This window comes from Antrostomus carolinensis, unplaced genomic scaffold, assembly GCF_000700745.2.
Source record: "Antrostomus carolinensis isolate BGI_N321 unplaced genomic scaffold, ASM70074v2 scaffold826, whole genome shotgun sequence".
Classification (NCBI taxonomy): domain Eukaryota; kingdom Metazoa; phylum Chordata; class Aves; order Caprimulgiformes; family Caprimulgidae; genus Antrostomus; species Antrostomus carolinensis.
The window spans coordinates 170,457-179,896 of NW_010319609.1; positions in this window are offsets into that span (position 1 = coordinate 170,457).

Here is a 9,440-nt window from a genome sequence, read left to right on the forward strand (position 1 = left end):
GCAAGCATGTATTTTACATCAGCTCAGCACACAACTTTAAAATGGGTGTAAGACTTCAAAAGTACGTAACAGACAGGGGATCTGAGGACACCTGTATATAAACATATACAGATACATCAACCTAGACCATAAAACAGCAACTGTGGGCAAGCTTTCCAGCTTCTGCTGAATATTAACTACACAGAGTCTCAACAAGCAAGGTATGGGTAGCATGGACCTGCCACAGCCTTTCCCACCCATAGACCAGGATGTTGAAGCGGGTGACAGGCTTGCCAGCCTGCCTTTGAAAAGGAAAAGGTTATCTGAAAGGGGAGTTCCTCGGTTTAAGTCCACTTCCCACTGGGCAAAGGAACAGGCAGTGTGTACAATGTGGGGTGGGGCAGCACGCCCAGTGCCACCATTAATCCAGATCTGGTTTTCTCCAGGGAAAGAAATCCAGTGCTCTCAGTCCCAGCTCCCCAGCGAGCAGCTCATGCACTCGTCCTCCCACATGACTCCTTTGGAGGAAAATCTCTTCTCCGCAGCAATAACCCCCAGCACACAAAATACCTCCATTAACACAAAATGTGCGAGACCAGCTTCTGTAATTACAGTTTGGAACCCTTCCCTTCCTTCAGGCTTCAGACTTTCAAATGCACAACTCTTTAGATCTGCACGTTTTCCTCCCCATCGCCTTCCTCAGCATCTCCAAGATGCTCAAGTCAATCTAAAAGCATCACAAAACTCTGGACCACCGACGTTAATTAATAGTGGGCTTGAGCCAGGCCAAGCAGGCAGTACAGAACGTATGCTGGCCTTCTGCTTGCTGCTGGGAGGACGGACAATACCTGATCCAGCACAAAGCTGGACTGGCAGAGACAGAAAGCCTGGCTCTATAGAGTGTTTTGGACGTGTCTGAAGCAGCCAAGGGAGCTAATGCACTTTCAGCACTTCAGGGAGTGCAGGCGCAGCGTTTCTGATCCAATTCTCGGCGTTCGGAAGGGATAAGCACTTCCACGATACGCTGGTTTGAAAAACATAATCCAGCATCAAGGATATTTTTAACATGGCTGATTTCAGTAATCTGCCCCAACTCTCCAGGCCACACACAGTCCCTGTGGCACAAACGAGCAGCACAGAATGGCGCTATACGAGCAGGAGCTTCTTGAAGCGTGTTTATCACCAAAATCCCCGTGCCACTGCGGCGTGTGCTGTCCAGCTGGAGATCTGAGACCTGGAGAAAGTGCCTGACCCAGAACCAGGAGTATGTCAAGGCTTTTATTTGATTTCTAAACAGTAGTGGCCATGGGGTAAGGGGGGGAAAAATAAGAAAGGTGAAAAAAAACCAACAACAACTAAAAAATTCTATCTTGGCAAACTTGACCTGGTTCCTAGATGAAAGTCTCTGTAAGATGATGTAATTTCTACACGTTAGACAAGTTACTCGGAAGTAAGAAGGGATGTGATACCATTTGAGATCTCATCAAAAGAACTGTGATCAGAGCACAGAGCTCTCAAACTAAGACAGAAGAGGCCCAGTCACCCAAGCCAAATGTCAGCGTACACACATAGTCCAGGCAGAGCAAAGACAACTTCTCCAAAATTATGAGACAAAGAAGAGAACCAGTGGGGCTTTCAGAGACCAGGGCTCGAAGCTAACCTCATCCCCACCTGAGTGGCAACTGCTTGTCCAGAAGACTTCACAGCGACCATTCCCCAGGGTAGATCAGACAAAGATCATCACTGACATCGGTCCCAGTGCATGCATAAAATGCTAATTTAATAACAGTCAATCAAAACTAATGATAGCTAGAAATGCAAACAGCTGATTTTCAAACTAAACGCCCTTTTTGCCTCCACCAGCTGCACTGGTGAAGGGGAAACAAACAGAAACAAACCAAACCCACACACACAAAAACAGAAAGCAGTGCAAGTTTACTGAAGATAAAGAAACAACATTTCCAGGCAGAAGAGGAGAGAGGGGAGAAAAATGCAAAACTAAGTTATTTTAAAGCCATCTGAGAAGAAATTTAAATAAAGAAGAATTTTATCACTTCCACCAATTTAAGCTCCAGTCAGAAAAGAAGAAAGTAAGTCAGCAGCCCACAGCACCATGGACCCAGGGAGCCATTCCATCTCCCAAGAGCACCAAGTGCTTCACAAAACATCGATTACACCAGCACAAGCCCCAGGACCCAAAGGACGCAGGTCCCTGACGAATGACACCCACAAGAAACGTGACTGCAAGTGACAAGTCCCTTCTGCATCGCCACAGCAGCCTCGCCATCCTGTTCAAGGAGAGCAGTCTGGTGTGCCCTCTGGGGATCACCACCAGGCTCTTGGGACACAAATCAGGTGTCTTGGCTCCCTGGATATTGGATATCCCTGGATATCCTAACCAGACTTACACCTGCATGCAGGGAAACTTTGCTGCTACTCAGAATTTCACGTCACAGTATGAGAGAGGAAAGTTTGTACATGGTTTAGCCAATATTATCAAAGAAAATAGGTGCCATGGAGTACCGATAGCCACTGGAATCACAGACAAGTCTGGAGGAACCTCACTGCCATGACCACCAGCCTCACAGAAGAGCTCATCCACACATTCACTCTCTTGGCAGCACCTGCAAAGAAGGCAAACAGAGGTTCTGTAAACTGCTCAAGAAAATTCCCTGCAGTGGGCTACAAGGAGCAGGTCACTGGTGTAGAGGGCGAAGCACTACCCTTGGGTGCCCCTTGCCCTTCCACGTGCTCCGCTGATAGAGCGACGGGAGTAACGCATTGCAGTGACCTACCCACTACCTTGACTTCAAAGTGTGACGCCACTGAGGAGCAGACCAAGCCCGTGATCTTTAAACTCGGACCTGTGGACTATCAATTAGCCATTAATTACAGCCTGGCCCAGAGCGGGCGGGAGCACATGACTGGGGTTTTGCTGCATTAGTCAGCGAACAAAGCGATAGGGGTTCTTTTGCCACCAGGACACCAGGTGAAACAGGAGGAACATGACGCAGCATAACAGCAGAGCGGTACAAGCAGACAACGCATGATCCTGCATAAAGTCGACCCATTTCGAAACGTTAAACTCACTTTACCAGCAAAATGAGTTTGCTGCTGGTTTGGCATTTCGCTCCACGGGAGAGTCATGTTCTTAATTTGGTTCTAAGTGCCCTAAAGCTGGATTTACTGTATGCTCCAACCACAGCCAAGAGCACATAACTGAACTGCTGACTCCCAAGTTTCAACAAGACTGTCCTCTAGGTGACATCCATTTAAGAGCAGCCCAAAATAGACTTACTCATATCAGCCTAAAACAAGACTGAGAACAAAGCAATAAGCTTAGAGCTAAAAAGCAGATTCTTGCCAGCAAGTGTTCACAACTACTTCTTATGAACTCCTTTCTAGTCACCCATTGTCATGGAAGAACAACGTGGGCGGAGTAACTGGTAGGAGCACCCTGATGCTTCTAAGCAGCACTGTTGCAGGAGGTCCTCCAAAGTAACCTAAGAACTCGTGTAATGACTAATGAGCTTGTCCAGAAGACCAAGCAGAATTCTGGAAGAGAAAATGGGACTTCAGCACAGGAATTTCTTTCAGACAATGTTTAAAAAAACTCATCTGCTCTAAGAATGGACTTGGGGAAGGAAAAAAAAAAATCACTCTTCTGGATAGCAACAAATGAAGACCACTTGCATCTTCTTTTACCAAAGGAAGGGTACACACATCACTCGGACTCCTGTAGCACTTTTACAGCCACTCAAGCATGTTTGTCACTAGAAGGAGTTCCTCTCCCTGTATCAGTAGCTGTCTCCTTCTGACTCCAGTAACACAAGAGAGCACTAGTTGACTAACATGAACTTCCCAGACATGCCTAAAATGTTCCCTTCAGAAAGGAGACATTTCCCAGGTTCCTGCACAACTCATAAGGGTTTCAAGGCATGGTGTTTTAACATGAGCAAAATGCATAAAAAACATTCTATAGCTCCCTCATTCTCTTTCCTCTTCTTCCCAACTCTGTAAAGTAAGAGTTCCTACTTCTGCTTTATGAACTATAAACTCTAAAGTATCTTCCAAGAGCCACAGCTAATGTTAACACACTCCTCGTGATGAACAGCCTAGAACAAAACAAGGTGCAGGTTGATTTTAAGTAGAGGATGAGAATTTAGTGTGTGGTGCCCATGAGAGCCAATTTACAAAAGGTAACGGGGCAGGAATTGGGTGCTAAGGTCTGATACACAAGCATATTGGACCAGGCTTATATTTGCTCATATTCATCACCCACTGTCTGCTTTCATCCTCTTTTTCACACACATCTACCTAAAAAAACTGGAGGCAGCCATTCTTTGGGAAGAAACCTCAGAAAAACAACTGTCTGTAACAGGCTCGAAACAGTTGTTTGCTTTGGTAATAGATATTAATTAAAGCACAAAAGCATAAAGCAGCCTTTACTCTCCTTTTAGGGCTGTCAGGACCAAGGAAATGTTTTACTGTCCTATTGATTTTTTAAAAATCATAATAAACACAAGTTAAAAAGCAGTTCTGCAGTTTGGCCTATCAGGTGTGGCCACAAAGCAAGCCAGCATGTCTGGGGATGGAGAGGGCAACGTGCTTGGTCAGCAGCCACTGAGAATAACCTGCCCAGCTTGGTCATCACCTGGCCTCTCTGTAGCTCTTCAATTCATCCCCAACTCAACAGAAATCCTTCCAACCAGTGCTCCTCAGTACTGTACTTACACAAGTTGGTGCCTGCACATCTCACCAGTCACCTTTAACTAGGAATCTCCACGCCAAAAGATGGTACAACAGTAGCCAACTCCAGCTAATTTTCAAGGGAGTTTGGATACGAAGCTGCCTTTTGTCCTTTTGGTGATAAGGGCCTTAATAAGCAAAAGAGATAAAAGACTGTCCCCAGTCTGAACCATCAACTACAAGCACTTTCTTAAATACAGGTGATAACCACCTATCACTGAACCCAGTTTGAAAATCTTCATGTAATCATAAATTTCTTGGAGACACCTGTTAACAAAGAACAGCTTTATGCCCAGCACCTAATTGCAACATGGCTGTTTAAAGGTAAAAGGAAAACAGTCTACGGTAATCTGAAATCCCACTTATCTGCACCCATTATCTTGCATTTTTTTTTTTATTGCTAAGTGGAATGACTGGTCTGGGAACAGAGCCAGAAAAGTTGGGCTGATAACACAGTTCAAGACTTCACAGACATTACTGAGAATTTCAAATTAAGGGTCATACCCCGAAGCGTCCTGACCTCTCAGTGTAAAACAGTAGGTACCTTCACCGAGTTGCAAGTCAAGCCTCCCCAGCAAAATACGAAGCTGTTTGCAACCCAAGGCATTATTGTTCCAGGAACACTTAACACAAAGGTGTCTTATTCATCACTCAGAATTAAAAAGGCAGAAGCAGGTTCAGTGAAGATGGTTTCATTTGTAGAAAAGTAATTACAAGAACTTTGAGAGTTGACAGAAATCTCCAGGCACTCCCACATTTCTCCACTGCTGAAGGCTCAGAGGACATTCAGGTTACTTGCCGGGAGATATATTTTGAGCACGATGAGCTTAAGTTGGTTTTGCAATGCTTTTTAATAAATTAAGTTGTATAGCTAATGTTCACTGAACTGCACTGGCTCTGGGTTCTTCTAGCTTCATCTTTAATTCCAGTAATTATTTTAAAAGCTGGAGACATGATCTCCCTTTATTCAGTGTCTGGAGAGGATTCTGAAGCTGTAAGATACAGCCAGGGTTTCTACCGAGTCGTTTCACAGCATATTCCCTTTCAACAAAAATTATACATTGCATTTTTGGCAAAGGGAGGAGAGGGGTGATCCAAACAAAACTTACAAAATACGGAGGTTTTTCTTTTGCAGCAATTCCTAAAAAAAAATTTCACCGCTTTATTCGCAGGTCCAGAGCGTCCGTCCCGGGTTAAACTAGAGTATCATGATCTGTTATGCACCCAGCCCTTTAATTTATACTGCAAATAGGAATAAGGTGTGAAACTCAGTAGTCAGAGCATCCTGGTTGTAGGTCAGTGCCCACAATAATCAAGGAAGGGTGCCTGGGCTCGCCTACGTTGCCAGTGAAGCACAGAAGCAAGCCTACACTCAAGCCCAGACTTGCTCACATTCTTTCCATGCTAGCAGGCTCTCCAGCTTAGCTTCAGAGCGGTGCTAAGGTGGAAAACTGAAGGCCTATCACAAAGCCCAGCAGAGCCAACCTCTCCTTCTCACCAGTGGACACCAGCAAGGCCCCACGTACGAGCTCATACTCTCTAGTGCAGCAGCAGGAACCACAAGCCAGGCTGAGCAGGTACAGCGCGGGGATGCTCCCTGGGCAAACCAGGAGGCTGTGAGCCAGGCAAGCTCTGAGCCGGCCGGCTTCACACGCCCAAGCCAACTCTCAGACCTGGGCTTCAAGCACAGTAGTGACACGGCCAGGGACAGAGAGAGCCCGGTGCAGCACGGATCCCTCCGTTCCTCTGCAGCCCGCTCGGACTGTTGCTCCCACACACCCTCAGTCACACATCCGAGTGACACAGAATCATCTACCGGACTCCATCGGGTAACTCAGCCTTCCTTCTGCAATCAAGGCTTAGCTCAACTCTCTTCAAATGGTTCTTATCTTCTCACCCGTGCAACACACCATTTAAAAGAGCACTCTATCATTTTGAATGGACCTATTTCCAGTTGAAACGTTTCACAAAACTTTATTTTAGGTCTTTTTAACAGTTACACAAGCTAACTACGTTAGGCAGAGCAAAGCAAAAGGCAGACTAATGCATTAATCAAAGGAAGCCTTCTCCAAATTCAAAACATAGACCAGGCACATACTCACCTTCTCCTCTACTAAGCTAACTGAAACACTTCTTTCCTCTGACGTAAGAGCGCATATTCAGGGCTCTGATTTACCCTAATAAGGTGTCAAAATCCACTCCCCCAGGCACAATGAACTGTAACACATACCATCTACTGAAGGCCACAGAAAGCATTCTCAAAGCCTGTATGACATGGAAGGCACACGCTGTGGGAGACAGACTGCCTTTCCTCCTAAAACCCCAACTGCAGCTTTTCAATCTATCAGCTGATCACTCACTGTTCATCAAGACAATTTTATCCTGAGTGAGAAGCACTAACACAGTTATGGGAAAATCTCTGCATGTATCCCATTCCTGCAGAACTCCTTCTTGCTCTTAGGTGAGAATAACCTTTTCTTTCCAGGCACATTTTGGTGATGTATGTGTCAGTAATACACTGGAGACATAAACTCACTCTGAAATGGAAACCATTTCAAGTTAACACCCTGCTAACAACATCTGTCTATTCAATATGTTTTTTCAGCAAAATTAGTGATGCCATCTGACAGGGCTACAGGTGAACTGTGACTGAAAACACAGCCTAGGCAGTTGGACTCGATGATTGTTGTAGATCCCTTCCACCTGAAATATTCTAATCTAAATAAATATTCCATTCTACAACCTCTCTCTGGCACCACCCTTCGAGTCCCTATCAAAGGTACAATGAAGACTTGGCACTGGTCTTCAACTGATTTCCAACCCCACCCCGCAAGCAGCTTATGGTTGCAATCCAGACTTTGCTCCTACACCCCTCCGGCCCCGTTCGATCAGTTCTCTCCACTCACTCTGCTATCTCACCCTGCCTTTCTCCTCTTCATATCAATGGAGCTACTCCCACGGGACTCAATCCAGCCCAGCACTGAACTGCTTCGAGGCCAGAAGTCACCTGTGCTCAAGTGCTTTGCAGGATTAAGGCAACAGCCCCAGAGATGAACGGTAAGGAAGGTACCAGAGTCGGAGCGCGCCGTACCGCCAGCAGCCATGTAAACCCCGCTGCTGCACTCCGACGGCACGGCTCCTGATTTCCAAGCTTTCCCTGTGTACTGACACAGAAGCTTGAACTCCATTCACCTCTGGGCCCTTTGAGGCTTACCTATCAGCAGCATGACAAAGGCATCTGGCACTGCTTCCCTCGAATGCCACATTCCCACTTTGCCAGGGACAATGCTCCTCAAACTCGGTTATTGCTCACAAACCAAGCCTAAGAGATGATGAGGTGTTAAACAATTTATGTGGAACTACTCCCAGGGCACCACACGCTGTATGTTTGTGCCGTTAAGGCTGTGGAACAAAGCTTCGTTGGGGACACAAGAGAACAAAGTGCCCATCTCTTTTTTTCATTGCGATTATTGTTTCTGCTAAGAAAGCCACACAGGCTGGTCTATTGAACAGGGCTCCTGTTCTTTAGCTGTGCTGTTTGCCTGCTGAATGCAGCAACTGTCAGACATGGAAGTGATATCAGACTATTCACATTTACCAAGAATTGAGGTAAAATCCACTTCAGGATCAGTAAATGCACCAAATACCTAAGCAATATTTGCAGGAACAGTTCCCATATATGAGAAATAGACTTTCCTTCACCTCCAGTGCAACGAAGCAGGTTTAATATGCTCAAGCCCTACTTTTCCTTGAGCTACCGAGCAACTATTTCCCAGCCTCACTCTCAACCTTGATAAAAGATCTTTACGCTTACGCACAAGGGATGACAATGAGTCTGAAAGTGTGAGATAATCACTCACAGGTACAATAAAAGCAGTTAACTTTTGTAGCCTTCTGTTCAAGGTTAAGAGTTGAAATTAGAGACTCAGATCAGTAAATCATCAAGAGGTGATTAAAATGAAGTAAAAACTTTAAAAAAAAGTAAGGTGAAAATACTCCAATCTTCAAGGTGCACACACCGCCGAAAAGCCAGGCATGTTCTGTTTCTGCACCTACTACACAAAATAGTTAAGACATGAAAATTTTAATAAAGAGCATTACTTGACATGCAAAACTCCAGTCCTCTTCTTCGACTTAAGATTACACATCCACATAGTTATCAAAATCAAAAAGTTTGCATGTTTTGCTCAGAAAACAGCAGCAGAAAAAGACAGAATAATCACAGGAGTCAATCTTCAGTGAAAAAAGCCAAAAATTTGTAGGACCTGCAAACCTACTAGGATTTCTTGCAAAATACCAGCTTATTGTGGTAACTTGTAAAAGAAAGGAAAATTAAATCTCCACCGGGGAACAATGCCATTAACTTTGAGATCAGCAGCAGTCACCTTTCACAGGTTAAACAAAAAAGGCACCGTTGCCACCACGGCCCCCACAGTTCTGAGCACAGTTTTCCCCCCAGTTTGTGATGCCCACGGCCAGGCAGATGATCATGGAAATACCCAAGCTCCAGATTTAGCGGCAGAAACACTCAAACGGATCAAAAACCAAGAGTTCAAAACTACCCTCCAAAAAACCTGGAGGAAAGAAATCCAAAGCTAATGGAAGTGAAAAAAATAACTGAGTAAACTGAAAAAGCAGTCCTTGGAATATGTCTGAAAAGGAGCAACACAGACAAACCTGCTGCGATTACAAAGAAACGCCATTTGTTTCAC